Source organism: Zootermopsis nevadensis, unplaced genomic scaffold (genome assembly GCF_977971745.1).
Source record: "Zootermopsis nevadensis isolate Lab colony 2312 unplaced genomic scaffold, Znev_1.0 Znev_ptg000001l, whole genome shotgun sequence".
Classification (NCBI taxonomy): Eukaryota; Metazoa; Arthropoda; class Insecta; order Blattodea; family Termopsidae; genus Zootermopsis; species Zootermopsis nevadensis.
In genome coordinates this window covers 10,497,588-10,519,389 of record NW_028259133.1, presented here as the reverse complement: position 1 = coordinate 10,519,389, position 21,802 = coordinate 10,497,588, and the positions used below count along the sequence as shown (strand labels likewise).

The window sequence follows — 21,802 nt, the reverse complement described above, 5'->3', positions numbered from 1 at the left end:
TAGCACTTCAGACTAAAAATTCCTATAGAATTTGTTCCTCGAAATCGATATTATAAATTTTCATTTTTCAACTACAGTCACCTAATTTGAGAAAAATAAAAATTACGTAACTTGGAATAAGAATTGTCCTTCCTTTTCCAAATCGAAGTGTTTTCTTTAAAATTAATTATTCTTTGTTTCCTTCATAACGTAATTAATTTTCTGCATTAAACAGCTTGTCTTCAGCACTTAATAGTTACTGAATTTATCAAATTATTTTATTTTGTGATATGCGTGTTACCTCATCTATTGTCTCATCCTTACCTTTAAGATGTCAGTGTTCTAAATATAAGGGTACAAATTTAATTATCGTAGTCCGTTATTACGTCACATCTCTTAGGTCTGTATAAATTTAAAGGTAACCACTCTCTTTGATTTAGTGCCAAGATTAAGAATGTGTGTAGCCATACCTCCACTTCACTATACGCCTGCATGGCGTGGTGTTAAGATGAGCTAACACCAGTACCTGATCTATTGTGATGACGACTCTCGTAATACATAATTATTCTTCCAGCTGTACTAATTATTTTCAATTAATGTGGAAACTGTAAAGCTCAAACATCTTGAATTTTAGGACTAGCAGAATATCGAGAGATCGACAGTAGCTAGAACATTTGCTTTATGCCGTTTAAACGAAGTTCACACGCTATAACAATCTGCTTTGCCGCAAAATATTTGTTATCCTTTACAATATTAGAACATATCTATGAGAAAAGTCGTCTTTTCTTCAATGACCTCTCAATCGCGTATTATGATTCCCTGTGGTATTGGTGTTAGAAGGCAAGAGCATATGAACATAATTTGTATATATATCTTTGAACCAAGCAGCATGATTCCATGGTTATAAGATAGTTTCCTTGGTTGTATTCCTTTACGTTGACTGTTTTCCTAACAAAGAATAAAAATAAGTATATACCACTAAGAAATCCACTCAATTTCATTAATGTTTTGAATTATTATCATGAATATGTTCATCAACGCCATCATCATTATGAATATGATTATCATTATAAATTGTACATATTAGGATCTTCCCATATTTTGTATGGACGAGCTTTCATTTTATTTTGCGAAACTAATATCTTGTAACAGATTACTTGCTTATCCTCTCTTTAAATGAAGCAATCAATTCGTTCAATGCTCAGCTGCTTTACTCGGCTTATGTTTAATTCTTCTCTGCCAATTTTCAATAAGGTCAATTATCCTACAGCACGTAATGACCTTTAAAACCTTATTTCAGTTCTTTCAGTGTATTACAGTTGTTCTTTAACTAAATCTGGCCTATTAATTAATGTGTACAGTTCTCATAGAATACAATTTAAATTAAATAATATATCCAAAAATCTGTCATAAACGCTGCAAATAATTCCTCTATTGAACAGAAAGTTAGTGCGAAATAATTTGAAAAATAAACGTTTAACTAATTGATATAACTTGTATTACTTCCACTACCAAGTTCAAGTTGACTATTTATTTTGCAATTATAAAACAAAGCAAAATGCTTTGGACCGAGAGAATGGGGTAGTTTTCATCACTTCGCGACAGAGAGAGGATTCGTCCGAGTAATCCCTCGCTTATGGACGCTGGTCGTTCCGGGGCCACGCAGAATCCACTCACATCAGCACCTCTTTGTGTGATTATTTTGCTCCCCTCACCAATGTGTCCAGTGCGACAGTAGGGGATTCTGTTTAGATCAGCAGTAAAATCACACATCAGGCCCGCTTCGGGAAACATTTTCCACATTTGTCAATGCAAACAAGTAACGAGAAATTTCAATTTATTTGTTCTTTCATCACGAATACGGTTGGCATGCGCTTGGTAAACATGTTTCGTATTTGAGAAGCCCCACGACATTCCGAAGAGATATAAACAATTTACATGTAATTAAGCCTGCATATCTGGAAATTAAGTAACATCAAAGCACCAATTAATCGCTGATGAATACTGGTATAAATTAAATTTAGATTAAAAATGTTATCACTTATTTCATATCTAATAAACTTGTTAAGAAGTTTGGTAAAATAAAAAATCGATTCATATGATAATGTATGTCTCTGGCATTATAATATCCTATTAACAATATTACATTTCAGTAATGTCTTTTTACTGAAATATAACGGCCGGTAATAGAAGTTAATTTTCGTATTGATCACCCGTTAGTTATTAAACAACACGAAGGCTACGTGGCTTTAAATGCGATCAAATAATGCTCATGATTTTGAGGTGATAAATTCATTTTCAGTTTGATGAGTAGGACGTGTAATAAATTTTCTGCGTCATGGTGATGGCTGTCGTGGTGTTGGTGTTTGTTTAATAATATCTACATATATTTTAAAATCATCATGCAAAATAAATCAGAGTTTCATTTCAATAAAGTAAAACATTGCTTTATTTTTCTAACTAAATTAATAATTATCCAGCAATCAAATTAATCAACCTGTCTGTGTTGTAGTGGACATTGCACATCAATCAGCTGGGATTTAAGCGTTTCGTAAAGAATGACCGACGTCTCTCCGGTTGTTTAGTTAATGCGTGTGACGAGGCTGTGTGTGGTGCTAGGAATAATCGCCATTTCAAGGCTGTTTCTTCATCGTTTGCTGGATCTTTCCTCTTTTGTTGTACGTTACTATGAAAACAATCACTTCGGTAACATCAGGCGCACGTTCTGGAAGACTCCATTTACTCACTTATTTCGTCTGTATCTATAGGGGCGAAGCCTGTATGCAACAAACTACTTAGCAGAAGACTTGTGTCGACTTTGGGCAAATAAAGTTTAGAACGCACAAGGAGATTTTATTTTCTTTGCAACTGTTTATATGGTATTAAAGGCCGGCGTAAAATTTGCTTCAAGTAATATTAATAATAATCCGTGGCGTAACAGCCCTCTGAGAGCCTAAGCCGACTAGCTTGACTACTGGCCTCAAATTCACATGCTTAAGCAGAGGTGAACGATTATCCAACCAGTTACAGGGTGACGTGTGGTCAGCACGACGAACCCCCAGCCATTGATAGTTTTCATGACCGGATTAAGCTACTCATTGTAGCTCCCCAATTTGCTCACGATGCTGGGTTGGCACCGGTCCCATACACGGGTCGAATATCTCATGATAAATTTCTTTCCCCGAGACTCGAACCAGCGCGCATTCCGTATCACCGGTCCGAAGCACGGCTACGGCGCGGGACCAAGTAATATTAAGGGTAGTCAAATTAAGAATTAGATTGGTGAAGCATGTAGCACGCATTTGAGAAATGTTATTTGTGTACACAATTTTAGCCTGCAAACCTGAAGGGCAGAGACCAATTGGGAAGATTACATTAAAATTGATCTTGGAATGGATTGATCTGGCGCAGGATAGGGCTATTAAAACACTGTAACAGACTTTGCCGTACATGAAAGACGGAATGTTTTTTGGCTAGAGGCTATTTGTTGCTTCAGAAGGACTGTGTGCATGAAGTTGGTATATATCTTAATATTTCTTAAATGGCAGACCATACACGTGAACGACTTTGTCTTTTCGTAACTTTGCAGTTACGGTTATTAAATATATCTAGTGAATAATTATTTATACTTTATTAGTAATAGGAGAGAAATTGATTCCAACGTAAACAAAGGTGTATTTTTTTGTCTGTTTTAAAACATTTTTATTCTTGAAAAACGTTATGTTTGTATTTATTTGTGTAATTTTAAACTTCTATTGCCAGTAGGCTTAGTTACATTTGCTAACCATCCCTTCTCGATGAAACAACGTTCTGGTATTCGATATCTCATGGAGGTATAGTAATTAGAAATAAATTGTGTTTAAATTTTCAGTTCCTGGGAATGTATTGGTGGGAGAATGGAGAGAAGAAATTTGTTCTGACACTCGAAACATTTAACATCATTGAATATTATATTTCTAAAATATGAATTTGGATCTTACCTAAAATTAATTTCACAGAAGATTTATTCTCTAATTCTGAGTGCTTGAAAATATCTCATCTCAACAAAATAAACGGCTGTACAGCAATATTTGAAAATCAAAATTTTTCATAGTTTCCGATGAGATATCAGGTTCTCGCGGTGAAGATTATGAAGATAAATATTTTCTGGAATATTGCCCCGTGTGGTCTGGTAAAGGTTTATATCGACCGTTTCACAAGTGATAAATCTCTCCATCATCAGGGCTCATCGCATCGTTTTCTTTCCATTTTACTAAAATGTCACCGCAGTTTTCGATTGTCATATTATAAAGTTTCATAGCTGAGTATTGCTGCAGCCTATAAAACTTCAATACATACGATTACAGAATAGACCTACTCTTAGAAAATACAAAAGTCTAGGTGTACTTTGCAAAACGCGACTGAACAACCGCAGCTCGGTAGGTATCGCATTAAACTTATCGAGATTTAGATCCGAACTGAGTTACCACACAATGGCTTCTGAGTAAACCGTTTGAGAATCGATTAATCATCTAACAACATCACAATTATCCAGTCACCCAGACATAAAAACTATAACAGGAAATTATTATGAATATAATGAATTACGTATCATGAACAAACCGTAGCATTCAATGTTATCTTATTTTATCCCATTTGTTTTGTAACGCGGTATACCAGCATGCTGTGAATGAATATGCAAGAAACTTTGCCCACCTCCAAACTCGAATTGACAAGCAATGAGATCTCTCTATCTCTCTCTCTCTCTCTGTGTATTTTTAGGTAATATTTGATGTCAATTTAAGCCAGTTTAATATAAAATGTTATGCCTTTAAACCATCATTAATTTTACAATATAAAGAACTAAAATTTTTATGTCTTACCTGTATATCGACTTGGTTTAAAACCTTTTAACACGATTAAAAATATGAGACACGTTTAGTGTGGCCGTATCACCTTCAATTTTCTTATAAGAAAATTTTATTTTCGTGATTTTCAATGTTAAAGTTAGTAACAAATAATCTTTTATAAGACTGTACGATGATTATGTTCTGTATTCAGCACACAATACTGAATTTCTGAAAAAATGTCAGCATTTATGATCTTACTGCATAAATTCTTACTTGCATATTTCATCGTTCACAAACTAAATCCATAGAATTTAATCGATTCTACATACGTGATTTCCATTCCTTGTTAAATTATATATATATATATATAAATAAATATATAATTTATTTTTTATTTTTCTACAATCAGTGTTAGCAGAAAGAAAATATGTATGAAGAATTTGAAGAGAAGGATTTTGTAGGCTGCTAAGGGTACTTTATTTTAGTCGTAATTTAAATATTCTGTAATTATGTTGAACTATCTAACTGTAAAATTCAGATTAATTATTTTGTAAATTTTACCTTTTGCCCTCTTTAGTAAGAAACGTCTGGAAAGAAAGACAGATCTTTATCACACATTTGTTAAGCCTCTAGTACATTCAGTTATTAGACATACAATCTTTGTGGGTCTGTTGTCATAACAAAGGAACGATAATTCAAAGTCAAAAGTCTACACATCTGCCTTACAGGATAGTTCTCCTTGGGAAGGTCTGATTATCTCCAGGTATTAGTGTAGGTGGCAAAGAATTCTTCTTTTCCTTTCTTCCTTACTACCTGTCAATCTCTTTATATATATGTTAGGATATCCTGAGGCAATTTCCTTAGTACAGCCTTTTATATTTTGTGTTGTGTTCCCTCTTTCTCTGTTCTTCATTCTCGTCCTCTCTATTTCTCCGCGTGCACCTTCTGATGCAAAGCCTCTTGGGATTCTGTTTTCAATTTGCGGGTGATACGAGGCGAGTAGATGGTAGGCTTGTCTTGTTCCCCCTCTTTACCCGTTGGGAATACTAATGAGAGCGCTGCTGCATTTTGTGCATCAGCTGCCTCGAAAAATAACAGACGAAGTCCCTTACCGAAAAAGTAGCTAAGTCGATTATATTAACATATTAAAAGTTAATGATTGTTTTGCCATAAAAGTTTACAGAAAATTGATTTTGTTATAATTTTGCAGTAATTCTATAAAGTTGGTCAGTTACTTAGAAGCCGAAAGCTAAGTTAGCTATTCAAAAAGTTTTCCCGCTGTTTTTAGGATCCGGAGGTTTATTATTTGTTTACAAGAGTCTGCTAAACAATCCTTCCAAGTCTGGGCCCCTCTATAACTCTTACGCTGAAGACCTGTTACCCCAAACACAACCTTAAATCTGGAGGACTGCTTTTGTGTGTGCACGACTGTTTGTTTGTACGTATTTTAGTCCGTCTTCTCTATCCGCAACTCCTAGATGGTCTGTACCGTATGTTCTTGTTAATGGAATGTGTTATAATTATACATTTTTGTTGTTGCAGGTGGTTGAGTATCTCAAATTTGTCGATAGTTTAATGTTACGATAGCTATTAAAATGATTAGAGTGCTGCTTCCTCGCTCATACTTTAAAAATATGTGCTTATGTTATTGTTGTTATTAAAAAGGTATTTCTGTGTTCAATATCTTAGTTTCTTCAGGCCGATATAAAGCCATTAATGGCATTCTTTCGTTACATGTATGTATTTTGCCATTAGGTCTATATTGTATGTAGGTCTTTGGATACAAAGTAACACAAAATAGACAAAAACTACCTAAATTCCACCCCGGAGTACACCAAGACCGCATATCTCAGCGTTTATTTCCCAGTTCCTTGTTAAGCATTTCATAGAAAAAATACATTAAGTGACTTATGACGACAAAACACTGCGAACGTTTATGAGTGATAATAAAGGAGACACATGAATATTTCAAAACGCGGTTTTTACCTTCAAGAAAACAAAGTACATCATAGTCATAAATGCGTGGTATTTTAACGATATTTTTATTAACAATTAACTTGATTTTAATCTTTGAAGATATTAAAAGGGCGAATTATTGAATGTAGAATATGAATAATTAAATTAATTTTTACATTTCATAAAAAAAGCTTCATTTTAAAAATGTCTCATGTATTTTCTTTAAGAAATACAAATCACGCAGCTGCATACAATTAGCATCGTGACTGATGATAATTCAGGGCACATTATGTTTATTCAGCCCGTCCCCCTTCTACAGTATTTCAATTTGACTTTGATAAGCGTGTGTCATCCAATGCTTGTCTTCGATTAACGAGAAATGCCTGCAGTGACAGTACAAGTTCCTATCGCTCTTCAACTCCGTCCAATTCTACTCTTCTTCTTTTCAAGCACTGCCCGCCCGTCTGTCCGACACGTCTCTTTCTTTCTAGTATTATGGAGTATCTGGTTCCTCTGCTTTCTGGACGATTCGTTGGGGCTATAGTGAGAATTTAATCACTCCTAATTACTTGCTCTCGACAGCCACTTTTATAATGATGATAAATAGAAACTCAGGAATAACGCCCTAGCTGTTGCTACACCGTGTCCGGAAAATGAGGAATGCTTCTTGTGATGACATCAGAATTCCACTCTGTGTAAGGAATTGAAATCTCTGCAGTGTCTTCACAGAAGGCATATTAACATTTCAGAGGTCCAGTAGTTTTGTCTACTTTTGTTATTAGAAGGCCGTTGTTAGTAATATTTTCTTCCGATGTAAATTTGAATTCGTTTCTCCCCAGGTAGATAATTTACAATCAGAGTATATAAATGACTTTCTATTTATTCGACCTAAGTGGAAAAACTTGCATCTTGTTTTACTATAAAGATAGCATAAAAATGTTATAATTGTTGTTAGTTTTATTGCAATTTTAATTTAATTATATAATATAATTATTAGTTGAAAACACGTTAAATATAGTACTGTAATGAATTGATTAGTTTTTTTTATTTAAAATCGCATTGGAAGTTCTGTAAATCTTTAACAGTTTGCTACAGAGATCTGCTTTGAGTAATGAACTATAGCATTAACTTCGAAATAGTATGGCAAACAAATATAAATGTATAAAATGAATTTTGGTAACTTTATTGCTAAAGAGCAGATTAATGTAGTACTTAACGGCAAGGAGTAAAGACTATTAATAAAAAATCATTCACCTAAGATATGAAATGTTTCAGTTTTTAATACATTTGAGTTAATTTACAAGTTACTGTGAGAAATATAATTTTTCAACACTTAGTCTTTACGGTGTTCTGTGTCATCCATACAAACATTATTGTTTTAAGAGCTGAATGTTATCATCTAGTGCAATTTCTCGCTCTATTTTCGAATTTATGTCTAATAAGTTTTAATATTGTCCTAAATGTATTATATGCGCTTTATTTGTAGAATTATTTATTATTTCCTGTGTGCTAGTTCCTCATTTATACATATTCGCTTACCAAGGACTCCGCCTGACTTCCTCCTTTCCAGTGATTTCTCTCCACAAGACGTCACGTGACAAAGAGCAGCTTCGACCAAAGAGACGGCAAGCGTTGGAACAGCTGGTGGAGTAACTATAGAATTTAATTAAGGGCTAATAAGACTATTTCATGTCTATTGCTAGCTTGTTGACTTGAGCGACAGGTGTCACTAGAAGATGAGATTCAGATAATAAGGTCAGGCAAACATTTCGCGCGACTGTATCCGGCTTGTGTACAACAGAGTCGGATCTTGTCAGTTGATTTTCTTTTCTTCTGTGAGAAAAGTCTCTCGTTCACATAAAAACGAAGAAAGATTCTGACACAAACTTTTTTTTTTTTTTACAATTTAACGTCAGACGACCTAATGATGATTGAATATACTTATACGGCATTAGGTTCAGTAATAAAATTCGATTCACAAAATGGTGGGAAATTGGAGTTTAAACATATGAAAGCACTTCTGTTTGATCTATTAATGTGTGGATGTATTTTCAGTGCAATTAGGCCTATTTATCTTTTATTAGCAAACATTATGTAAAAATCGTCTGGTAATAAAATTTTACCAACCAATACTACAACTTTCTTTTTATGATATCTTCTTGAAATGGACAGAAGGTAATAACGGAGGGTGTATACTGTACAGTTCATAACTAGGTCCTTTAAGATCCTAATAGAAGTACTCTTAATTAGAATTCATTATAAGTGTTTCGTCTACCACCTTCGGCGTAGATCCTGTAACTGTGCAACAGTAAACAAAACATGGCTGTATTCGCTTGACGTGAACACGCCACGCGTAAGCTCTGTCAGTAAACAAAGCTCGGACACTGTACTTGGCTTGACTTCAGTAGATGTGCAATATTTCAATGACAATTAAGTCCCCAGTCAGTGAGACCGATTAGAACATTGGGAACAATGAGTGACATGGTTAATTTGAGTTCTGTTTGGGGACTCGACTGTGAACAGATGAGGTCTGTTCGCTGTCTCTCTCGTTCTACCTTACCTCATTACACCTCCCTCCTCCTCATGAGCTTTTGATGGTATGTTTAATTAGCCACTGCAGACAGACCAACATGTAGATAGGAGGCAAAGGATTTTGAAGGGAGGGAAGATATAAGAGGGGTTGAAAACAGTTTATTACCCTCACAGATCTAGTTGATACGCACCCTAATATCCACAAGTGTGAAATTGAATAATTGCGCACATGTTACACTCATTTCAATAACCATTATTGCTAAAACCACTTAATCTACCGATTAAGTTGCTCAGATATATAAGTATCCTATATGCATCTTTATAGCGAACCTAGTGAAGCACTGATTTCCTGTGAAAGTGTAAATAAATTATTTGTTCCTAATTTTTATCTTTTAAATAAGTAATATTAATTCATGTTTCCATAATGCTCAGGTTTTAGTTTCTTTATTATTATCAAAGGCTATATCATTCCAGATATCAGAATCACTAAAAAGACAATATTTTTATCTTGGTTCACTGATAATCAAATTAGGAAATTATACAGTATTTAATTGATCATCTTGATGATGGAAGCAATAAGCTTCTCTTATATATCGGTCAATGTTATCGGCTTAAACGCTGCTACCAATCCAGAAGACAGCAATCCTCGAAAATAAATCTCTTAAATTATATTATTAGATAAACCTTTTAGAAAACGTCCAGTTGCAACATGGAGGGAAGGTGGGATTATAACAGGGAGATAATTGTGAGAGTGGGAGGTGAATGAAACTTCCTGACGACCGTTTTAAGTGACGACATTTGGTATTAGTTTTTTTAAGTTTTTTCATTCTGCTATACCAGTGTATAGTATGTGTAACTTATCTGTATTTAACAGTAATTAATTTACGACGCAGTTTGTAACTTATGTGGGGAAATCTGTTATTTACTTCAGTACTTAATTTGAAATATTTAAGAGCCAGTCAATAACTTCATTAAGATTTCAGCAGTATATTGCTGTTATTGTCATTCAATGTGATTATTGATAGTTCTTTACTCTGCCACAGTACAGAGGTAATTTCAATGAACTATTGAAAATTTCCTGAATGTGTACGCGCTCCTGACGTTGAAAGTGGTGATACAAATGAGAGACTTTGAATATTTCTGTCTTCTGGATTGTTGCGCTGTGTAGTCTGGTCGATGTTAACCAACGTTTCAGAGGTCATACTGCCTCCGTCATCAGGGCAATTCAGGAGGCAGTATGACCTCTGAAACGTTGGTTAACATCGACCAGACTACACAGCGCAACAGCCCAGAAGACAGAAATCTTCATATTCACCGCTGTGAAAACCTCAAGTCTTACGAGAGACTTTGAATTTATGGCGTGTTCAACTGTAAGGGGCGACAGAAACAGAGGGCAGGCAGAGTAATAAATGGAGAGCTCAATAGAACGTTTGGAATAAAGAGAGAAAATTACATAAAAGCATTAATAATTTGTATTCTTCGCTAAATTTTATTAGGTCATTCAAATCAAAGAGGATAAAACGTTCAGGAATTGTATCAACTGAAATATGGCCAAAGACCTTAAAGGATGTAATCACTTGGGATACTAAAGCGTGCATAGGAGGGTAATATAAAAATGGATATTAAAAAACAACTTGTGTTGAAGGTATGAAGTGAACTAATTCAGAATAAGTTTTGTGATAGATGGAATTTTCTTGGAAAACTGAGCGAGTAGATTAGAAGCTCTTTGAAGAAATTCTGTGCAATGTATTATATATGTAGGTTCTGTAACCTTAAAGTTTTTGAACAAATTTTATGACCTTGGGAACGTGTCATAATTTCAGAAGGGTGCACTTTGATATACAGTTGTTCTGTAGGTTAGGTTTACCCGATCTGTTGTGTGCTTAAAAAAAGTTAATTGGTAAGGACAACGGGTCTTCTTTTGGAATGCGAGTAGGTATCGCCAATTGCTGGGTGGTCCATAGTCACTTACATGTTTCCGATATTACGAGACGTCGCATTATCGATAGTTTGAGTCGGATGGACAGACGTTTATTGTAATATCGATAAGTATCGCTCCGCATGTCGTGGCAGGTGGCTTTTTTTTAACTTCCCCCTCCCCTTTTAAACCGGTAGATACAGTTCTAATAAACAACAGACCACGTTGAAGTATAGTCATGTCTCATTATACCTCAGACCCAGAATCATATATTTTAGTTTCAGTTTCGGTCACATTTATGGAGAACCTGATACATATTATCATTTGAACAAAACAGTTTAAATTTCTGCCTTTTCGCTTCAGAGTATGTGGAATTAAAACATACGCCAATTCTAGAATGCACAGTCTCAAATCTTAAACTGGCGACTTCATTTTTAAATCTTTTATGCCTAAATTTTCGAAATGAATAATTACCCTGTTATTTAGATGATACCGTATCATTCTAAATAAATATCTTGCCTCAAGCTATAGCTGTAGCAGTCCTTAAAAAATGGTCAGGAAAATGTTTATACCAAAGAAGTGTGGAGTAATTTATGACATTAAACATGACGAAATTAGTGATTTATTTTATGAACTGTGGGGTTTTGGATTGTGATATTGTCGTCTTGCACGTCGTTACCAGCGTCCTATTCTGACGAGGCGATTCGTTTCTCCTACAAGACTACGGGATGTCACAATGCAAAAGACCAAATCCCTCATTTCCACCGCTGTGATGACTTCAAATCCTATCACTCAAATTCTACCTACTATTACCAGAATAATTAAATTAATCAGTTTTCAGTGGGTTAGGCGTGCAGTTTGACTGGGGAGGCAAGGAATGTCTATGAAATATTAATGGGACAACCTCTTGGGAAATATCCGCCTGAAAGGTCGAAAAGCCTATGAGAGGTTAACATTAAGATGCATCATAAGAATGTAAGTAGTGAAGATGGGAGATAGATTTACTAAGTCAGGATTGTGTTCAGTGGCGGGATTTGTCATTAGCAATGGTGAACCTTTTGGTTTGCTAAGCCTTAAATCAGAATGAAATCCGTTAAGCTTGTAAATGTTTTGACTTCATATTGGTACTGTCAAGCATTCGAGCTGTTCAAATACTTAACCTCACAAACAACTGTTTCTGTACGTGTCAGCCATTTTTGCTTTAAGTGAGCCACTGAAATTCGAAATATACAGTTTGATGAACCTACAGGTAGAAAAGGTCGGTTTCCAATAGATTGAAGGTGGAGCTGGGTCGCTCACGTGGTCCAGTCTCCAATTTGAAGCGTCTCCTCAGCTTGACATGACATCCAGGTACCCTAGTCCTGTAATTAGAATCCATCTCAGATTCTCCTTACATTTTATCCCTCGCCTGCTTTTATTTATTCTTTTCTTTTGCCCAGTCCTTTCTCATCTTAGGGTCTGCGTGATTAAAGTAATGTCTGTTCCGGTCCTCCCACCATCGCCATCATCTGTTAAAATGTTTCATAATAATTGGACGCGGTTTTATAGAACAAGGTATCAAAAGTATTTCAACTTTTCAGAGGCCAAAGCTTCACTAACACAAATAACTAATGAGGGGGGTACAAAGTCACCCGATAAACACTAACGAAGCCTTCATATCATGTGTGACGTCAGTCTTATCACACCCTTTCCATCAAAGTTACTTTGACGCCAACGTGTCGACGTAAAACAGTGGAATGATGTTATCTAAAGTTGCAGGTTTAAATCTTTATCAGGACGTCTACGTTAATGTGTGGTATTTTAATATCTCCATCACTATTGGAAGAAAATGATAATAAAGTACTGTAAAATTTTTCTGGTTTGGAACTTTACGAATTCTTCTTTAACACATATTTAAGGCTTTGCCGAATTTACATTCCTGTGATTAATTCGAAATCTAGAATCATTTTACGATGATGATGATAATAAGAATTCAGTTATTTTATTATTGTGTTTGCCAACAGCAAAGAGCGTACAGCAGGCAGACACTAATAAACACAACATGAAATAAAATGTACGAAAAACGAAAACAGATTTAAATTAGAACAAAGTAAACTAAATTGGATAATCAATTGAGACATTTTCTCGTATTAAGGAAGTGACCTTAAAAGAGATAGTGTTTTGATCATAAAGTAATGATAATTCAATTCCGTTCTCAGTCTGTGCTGTCTAAAGAAGAGGAATTTTAAGTCATAAAACAAATAAGCATTTCCTTACTGCCGAAAATAAACAAAGTCGACATAATAGCGAAAATAAAATTTAATTTCTAACATAATACTTAGGTCTCTCATACAGGCTTAACGTAATATTGATACACATTTGACATAGTAAATAAAATTGATGCGGTTTTTATTATTTGAATTATACAATTCAATTTTTTTAATGTTGAGTTACATGCAGCTTTCGTCAATAATAATATAATTAGAATTCTCAGAAAAAAACTCGTGTATCTAGTCTTGTTTCGCGACAAGCGAGCGGATGAAAAGTGTACAATTCTTAACATGCGTAAAATACCAAAGGTCAGAGGTAAGTAATTTTTAGGCGTTACAAAATGAATTTCGTATTTAAATATACCTCGTAAAACAAGGCAGTTAATGGATGTGGCTGTCATGCTGCCACTTTTAAACTGCATACGTAAGTGGTACAATTTAAACTTATTCAGCTAGTCATAAATTTCACCGCTTCTTATGGAATCAATACATTGTTATTTAAACAGTTTTACAACAAATATATTGCCAACTTAAAATACGATAATGTTTTAATAAGTACTAGTTACGAAATTCGGTCTATGATGATAATGATGATGATACTAAGTTTTTCTCACGTTAACTTCGTTGAGTCACTGTAATTTAGTGAATGCGTTCTCTTTCTTTCTGGCATAACTTTGTTTAAGTGTTTGGGCATTAGTACAAATTAGTCTAAAATAAAATCATAGCAAGATAACATTTCAAAAGAATGAATTAGCCTGAAGACGGACTTCTTACACGTTTTATTTCTAAAATCTGACAATAAATTAATAAACAGCATATATTCACACATTCTGTGCAACAGTTAAAAATCCGGGTTTCATTAAACATACTGATACTTTATCGTTGAAATAAAACAATATTCAGATTTAATTAGGGTAAAACGAATATCCTTTTCGGTCTTCGTTCATGGTCTGCTGTTACAAAACTCTTTGCTTATGCAAGTGATTATGAAACATTTGGCAGTTGGCTATGACGTTCGTCTCTCTCTCTCTAGTAATGCAGTCTTGCTATGCGATTCATTTATCCCATCGCTGCAATTAGAAGGATGATTCAACTTTACAAAACGAAATGAAAATAGTCTAATCCTACTTGAAAAACTGTAAACAAAGCTTTTTGAAGATATTCAATATAATATTCATGCTAGGAATAACATAACGTGAGCCAGATGAGATTAATGCCGGATTTCACGAATGCGATATATTCTCTGGGAGGAGAATCAAGCTCCATTTTAGGTATCGATTTTATGCGTCGACTGGTAACGGCAACTGTCACTCACCACTAACGCTATGCATTCAGCACACACGCGGTATTATGGATTTATAGCAGAAAATATCATCCTGACGTGCTTTAAAGTTACGGCCCTATTGCCAAACTAGACCAATAGTAATATATCCTTCTACATGTTCACTTTCCCCTACAAAACTCCACTTTACCATAATCGAATTTTTACACAAAGCCATTAAATTTTAGAGAAAACCGTCAAAGCGGAAGAAAATTTCTTGAACCTGTAAGTTACTATGATTTTTCTCGTAATTTAAATACTTTCTACTTTGAAGACAATGATGACATGTATTTCAGGAACACACACACAGGTTTTAATGTGAATTGAATTGAACTGGCTCACGTTAGTGAGCAATAGCAGAATTTTGCTTAGCGGTTTCAGACATTTACTTCCTACTCCTGAAATAATTTCTCCAGACTTTTAAAGGATTTAGTTAAATAGTTACAGTTTAAACTGCAAATTATTTTGACAAATAGTCTTGGTTCTGTTATTGCTCTAAAGTTCCGAAAACAAATTGACCTAAGATCGATTCTCGTGTTTCAGCCGCTTCGATTATATATAGTTATTTATAAAAATTTGTATTCGTGCTTTTTACTATAATTGTTGACACTACTTATCCATCACGTGCTCAGTGTTTGTATACACGCGATACAAATGTATGGCGTATTCTGACTAGAACATATATATGTGTATATTAATATGAGTAATTAAAAACTTTCAGTTAGTAAAGCGTATGATTATGCGTTCAATGTTCAAAATTTGCGAACCACGGAATGCCTGATATGCAATATCTACAGAACATTTTCAAGGTAAGACATTAACAGTTCAATTTCTCGTTAAAAGTTTTCAAAATACTCGCGAATAGTGTCATATAGTGTACTTTATCTTGTGTATATTTTATCCCTGCGTTTCCGTAATGGTTTACGAAACATGCTCTCAGGCACAAAGTGAGGCAATATCTGACGTAGACTAGGACAATTCGATTAAATTTTGAATTAGTCGAATCTGAAAACCGTCTGCAATAAACCAGTATAGATCGTATCACCGAATTTCTTAAATCACTGTGTTAACACAAAGAAGTAGGCGCCACAAACTAGCCTAATATTATCAAGAAAGCCGTTTATTGATAACATAATTCTCTAAACTTAAGGCGATTCTGTTTCTTCGGAGACTGTGAAATTTTGTCGAATGCAATGGCGTGGTCACTTTAATATTATTCTTTCAACAGCGGCCTACACGCAAGCTTTAAGATCACACGACTTGTGCCTCTGAAAATTTCCATCAATAACTGACCTCATATTTTTTCCAGAACTGTTAATTCGTATATTTGCCTAACAACTTCATATCATGGCCTATGTTTATGAACGGTATAAATATTATATGATAAATCCATTTGTAGCCCATTTCTGCTCCCAAAACCCAAGGAATTACACGCATGCATTATGCATTATACATTCCTCATGTAATCTGTCTAGCTAGTAGTTTATACTATTTCATACGTAATAGCTACATAAATATTTTCTGTGTGCCGCATAGGCTAATGCACTTAAAAAAATATTTTTTTTACCCGGTCTGTGACATCAATGAAATGAAATGAACAGAAATCATCCAATTATTTAGAGTTTTGTTGATCATGAAATACATCTTACGGTTAGATAGTCCTTAAATATATATATATATGCATAAAATAATTTACTATGGCTTTAAAAGAACTTTTCTTCTATTGTACAAAAAATTAGCCATTTCTTTTATATTAAATACCATAAAATCATCTAAGGAATTGATTGTCAGTCGGAGAATAGTTTAATAATAATAATAATAATAATTATTCTATAGATACTGCTGTGAAATTTAATTATTGTTTCATTCCGGATTGAGACATATTCGGACAGCATGTTAGCAAGTGAAATGTGGCTATAAAATTTAATGAGATTGAACAGCATTATTCGACTACCTGTATGCACTGCAATTTATCTTCATATAAATTTTTATTGAGATATCTCATTGTTGATTGTCATCATCTCGTGCTCATTGTTTGATGAGAGATGAGATAGCAGAAATTCAATAAACAAATACCGCTATCAACAATAGAACTGCTAATGTTACGAATTGGCATTCCTTAATAAACGAAGTATAAATACAACACGACGTTAATCTGTTTTTAGCAGGCAGAAGTTACTTGCTTTATTTAAGTCATCCGTAGAACAACTAACGCCGTTAATAACTAGAATTGCACCGGACGGTTGCGTGTAGCGGACGAATACTTCTAGAATGCAAGAATTCGAACTTCACTTTATAAAACTTATAGAATAAAATAATTTTAGATTTGTAAACATTGCGTGTCCTGAATAGTCTGTTACAGAGTCTTATATTAATCTTTCTCACTTACGTTGTATTTAACAGCACATCTTGTGGGAAAAGCAGCTCAAGAAATTACTGGAAAGAAGAATACAACGCAAACAGCTCTTCGAAAAATTCCTTTATCTCAGTAGGGTGGACGGTTCAGATGTTTTCAGACCAGGGTGTATTCAAGGCAGCATCATGGCTGAAGTGTTGGTTCGCCGGTGGGAGAGCGAGGCATGATTCCATTCGCTGATACAAGGATATCCAGTCGTCCCCTAGACCCCTCACACAGTCCAGCCTTTTCCTCCATGCACATGAATATGCTGCATCACAGATTTTCAGCTCTCCTCCCCCTTTGGGCTAGAAGCGAGACCTTTCCTTACCCTAAGGGTTTCCATCCCCTGTAACACCAACCCTCCACATGACGAAATCTAAAATGGCGAAATGTGTATAATGCCTGTTTCGTAGACTGAGGGAAAATAAAAAAACCATAAGACATTGTTAAATATTTTTACCAAGATTAATGATTCTGTACCTTGAAGAATCACATCTTAAAATAACATATCACTGAATTTTTTACAAAGATTCATAAAAGTTTAGACAGGAAACCGAACAATTTTATGCAAATTTGTCGAAACACTTAGGCCATTAGGTCACAGTGAAATTAGACAGAATTTCGTCACGCAGTAGAACGGTCACTATAAAAGCACGATGTTATATTTTGGCTACGCGTGTTGCATTACAGAGTATTAAAGCTTTCCCTAGATGTTTCTTATACAAGTAACACTACAGGCCTACTCTGCTTGTAGCAGCAGCAGTGGGTTTAAAGTCCATCAAGTGCTACAGTATTCTTATAAGCCTACTAAGAAAACTAAAAGGACTTTCTGTCACTGACGAAGAAGTTGAAGAACGGATTAGGAATTAAATGCGGAATACAGCCATTTTCTCAAACAATATGTTTGTTATTTCTAGCTAAATAATATGGTAGGCTGTAGAAATCTCATACACTAGTGTGTCTGATATTTTCCCTGCTACTTCAAAATATTTCAAAATGAAGAATCATTTATTATTGACATCACAACATTTGATATAATTTGGAACAAAAATCTTTTGTTTTTTTTAAAAAATAACATAATAATATCTTTAAAATTCCTTTTAAATTTGGGTTCTATTATGGAAGTCTTGTTAAATCTCTTAAACTATGAGTTTTTAAACAAATGAGTAACTAAGCTTCATAGGAAGAACTTTGACTTATGAAGTTAGATCAAATAATAAAAAAAATAACACAAAATAACTTTTTAATAAAATCTGAAGGTAGTTTCTTTTATTTTTGTATTGCTATACTTTGTAGTACAGAACCTTTGAAGAAGACTTTGTCAAGCAAATTTATGTCCAACATCTCTGTAGGCCTATTTTTTATCTGAACATTAGCTATGAACTGTATTTTATAATTATGTAGGCCCAGGTGTTGGGTCACCAACTTTCAACATTGAAAGCTTGACTGATGATGATGAGGCCTAGGTGTAATACAAAATGTTCTATTTAAAACCCAGCCATAATGACAACAGTATCTGTAAGCATATGAAATTGCTCATATTTGTTAAAGAATTATGTTTTTAGTGCATTGTAATTTTTACGACGAACCTTTATATACACAATGGATAGCCAACTCTTGATTTTAACTTCTGTGGGAGTGTGTGTGTGTGTTTGCGACCGATATGGACAAAACTGCATTCTCGCGTCAGCCTCTAGAGTAGAACCACCGACACAGAATATTGTAAATTTCAAAAAATATTTTCGGAAATGAAGCATTCGAGACAACGGAGAGAGAATAACCTCTCTGTCCTTCATTCAATTTTTCACTTTGTTTAAGGGAGAAACAAAATAATTTATTTCCTTTTAAGGTTAGAAAAGGTTAAGAGATGTTCCTTTTAATCTCAAAAAAGTTTTGCCATGATTTGAAATAGCAAATCTCATTATTCCAATATTTAATTTCGCAAGAATTCTACACATATTCAGTCAAACCTTTAATTTGTTTCAGCAGAAAAATTTCGCCGTCTTCATTCTACAACCGACAAGGAACCTGATTTTTAGTTTTGAGGATGCATTTTTTAACATTTAGAATTTAAAACCTTTGTGCAGACGATAACATTTTCCATTACAAATTTTGAGTACGTTTTATATGCCACGGAACATCGCAGTTAACTCTTTAAAGCTACGTGTACCACGTGCTTTAACAATTAGTAATTTTGCATTTTCATCAAAGAGTGTATTTATGGCTTTCCCATGATTCTTAGAGTAAAAGCTATTATTTACCAAAATACCATTAACTAAATTATATTTTATAAGGCATAACTAGGCCTATTGTGCTTTCTTTGACTTAAGGACTAAGTATTTAAGTAGTGTAAACACGGGCTTCGGTTTCAAAGGATTAAGAGGTAAACACTATTGCTTTGTGTTCAAAAGTTTCCGGTTTGACTCTCGGCCAGACAACATGCTTCTCTGACCGCGGTGTTTATGACAATCAGTATCTTCATGCAAATTCTTCCATAGACTACCTACCGTACCTTAAAATATGTCTAGGTGCTACATAACCCAAGACTATACTGTATAAAGCGTTGTTAAATAAATAGAATAAAACGTTATTTATATAATGTCTACATGTCGTAGCCTTGCGCATGATGAGAAAATAAGTAGGAGCTCTTTAAAGCGCTTTGAAGCGTGCGCTAGTCAACTCAGTCGTCATGGAAACGTGCGAAAATGGACTGCCTCAGTTGTAAGCACGGAGCTGTTGTCTGTAATCCCACATGAAAATCCCTGTATTAGCGGCCTTTAAGTAAAAGTGTCAAAGAAATGTATCCATTTCCTAAAGGGTTGACAAGGGGTTGACAATGTAAAGGACCCGAAAATTAGTGGGCAGAACAAGCAATTAGCATTAAGTAAACTGTCCCCTTTAGTTGCCGAGAAAGAAGGCTTTTCAATAGTCAATAGTAACAATCGAAACGTCAGTTTATGAGTCTCAGTATCTGTGTAGGTATCCTTGTTTTCTGTGGGAAAACTGCGAACTAAAAACTTTAAAATGCTTTGATGTTACAAAGGATCAAGAATTTGTAAAACTTTACCCTTTCCTCATCTTAAATAATAAACGGAACTGAGCTTTTACTTCAGTAAATCTTGATTTTAAAAATATTTCATAAATATTAAGTGTTAGGTAAAATGTATTAATTTATTTCTATGCTAATCTATTAAATACATAGATCAACAATGTAACAAATTGAAAGTTGTCTGCGAACTTATAGTCTCTGATGCATATTGTACCAACCAGCCATTGTATGGAACTCATTAAATACATCACGTCATGCAATATTATCCGTACTTTTTCTTGCTCTCAAACCACCAAAATGGCGGCCTTACGAATGTCTGAGATGAGAGTTTGTGAAAATATGCGCTTCAAGTTTTACATTTTCATATATTATTTTGAGTAGTAAAAATGTAAAGGCTGTTAAAAATGACATAATTTCATTCCGTTTTTGAAAGACAACTAAGTTTTAAGTCATCGTTTTAACCAACATCTTACAAAGTGGCCATACAATTTATAATCTCCCTGCCATTTTAGCAGAAGCTTTTAAATCCAAGGAAAAAGAATGTTTCTACCTTAAGCCAAACTTCATATGCTTTCAGTCACATACCTATTACGTACAATTGCAAAGCATTGGCTCAGATCCATGCTAATGGTATCTGTTTAAAATATTTATATAATTCAGCAATCATATCTATTAGCTTCGAGCACGTGAGAGAACCATCTAAAATGAAAAATAAGGGTCGAAACATATAGTGGTTCTTCATAAACATTGAGACTACCATAAAAAATTTTGTGTAGACGGACTGTCAACCTAGCGATCAACACGCAACAGCATGTATGCTTAAAACAAGTTATAAATGTTCTACAACAAGACTGACAAGTAAATGTGCCTTGAAATTCAGTTTGTTACCACAAAGAATTGTGATGAAAGCTAAAGAAGAATTTTTATGCCAGTCCTTGGGGCATTAACTAGAAACTGAGAGAGTCCAGCCCTATATTTTCCCATTTTCATTGCGCATAGTAAGGACTTGGCCAATTCTCTTCTAATGTTTACAGTTTAGTCTTATGGGAGAAAGGGTAGGCGCGGTGTCTGGATTCAACATTACCGGCTCATCACACTTAAGTGAAAGGATAGTAGTGAAGTGTGTGAAGCAAGGCGGAACATGTTCTCAGAGGGATGCCAGTTGCTTTGCCTTTCTTCAGTTTGAGTGTATCTCGGACTTGAACTGTCTCCCTTTGGGGAGCTGTAAATTGTGTTTGACAAGTGGTGATGATGAATTGGTGATCCATCAAACCCGGCAGCTAATAATGCAACTTCTCAAGTCACAAGACATAACAGAAGACTTTTGAAGACGCAGACCTCACTAACCCATCTAGTTCATGCAGTTGTATTTCATCTTTGTCGACAGTGTAGAGATCCTGAATCCAAGCAAAGTCCTCTGTATTCGTGTTCTCACAACAGATTTCTTATGATTTTTGGTATTACTTTGCAGCACAAATAAAGTCAAATATAGATTTATTATATGGCTTTATAAATCAAATTTAAGTACTGAAGGCAGGAACGTTTTATTCGTTAAGTTAGGTATAATGTTG

General features: G+C 34.5%; 1 protein-coding gene and 1 long non-coding RNA gene across 3 annotated transcripts in view; one reads left to right on the top strand and one right to left on the bottom strand.

The window, feature by feature from the left end:
- LOC110829915 (uncharacterized) overlaps positions 1-21,802 on the top strand; it is a 588,956-nt gene that overhangs the window by 33,123 nt on the left and 534,031 nt on the right. The gene's annotated exons all lie outside the window — the stretch shown is intronic.
- Dfd (homeotic protein deformed) overlaps positions 1-21,802 on the bottom strand; it is a 68,284-nt gene that overhangs the window by 20,032 nt on the left and 26,450 nt on the right. The gene's annotated exons all lie outside the window — the stretch shown is intronic.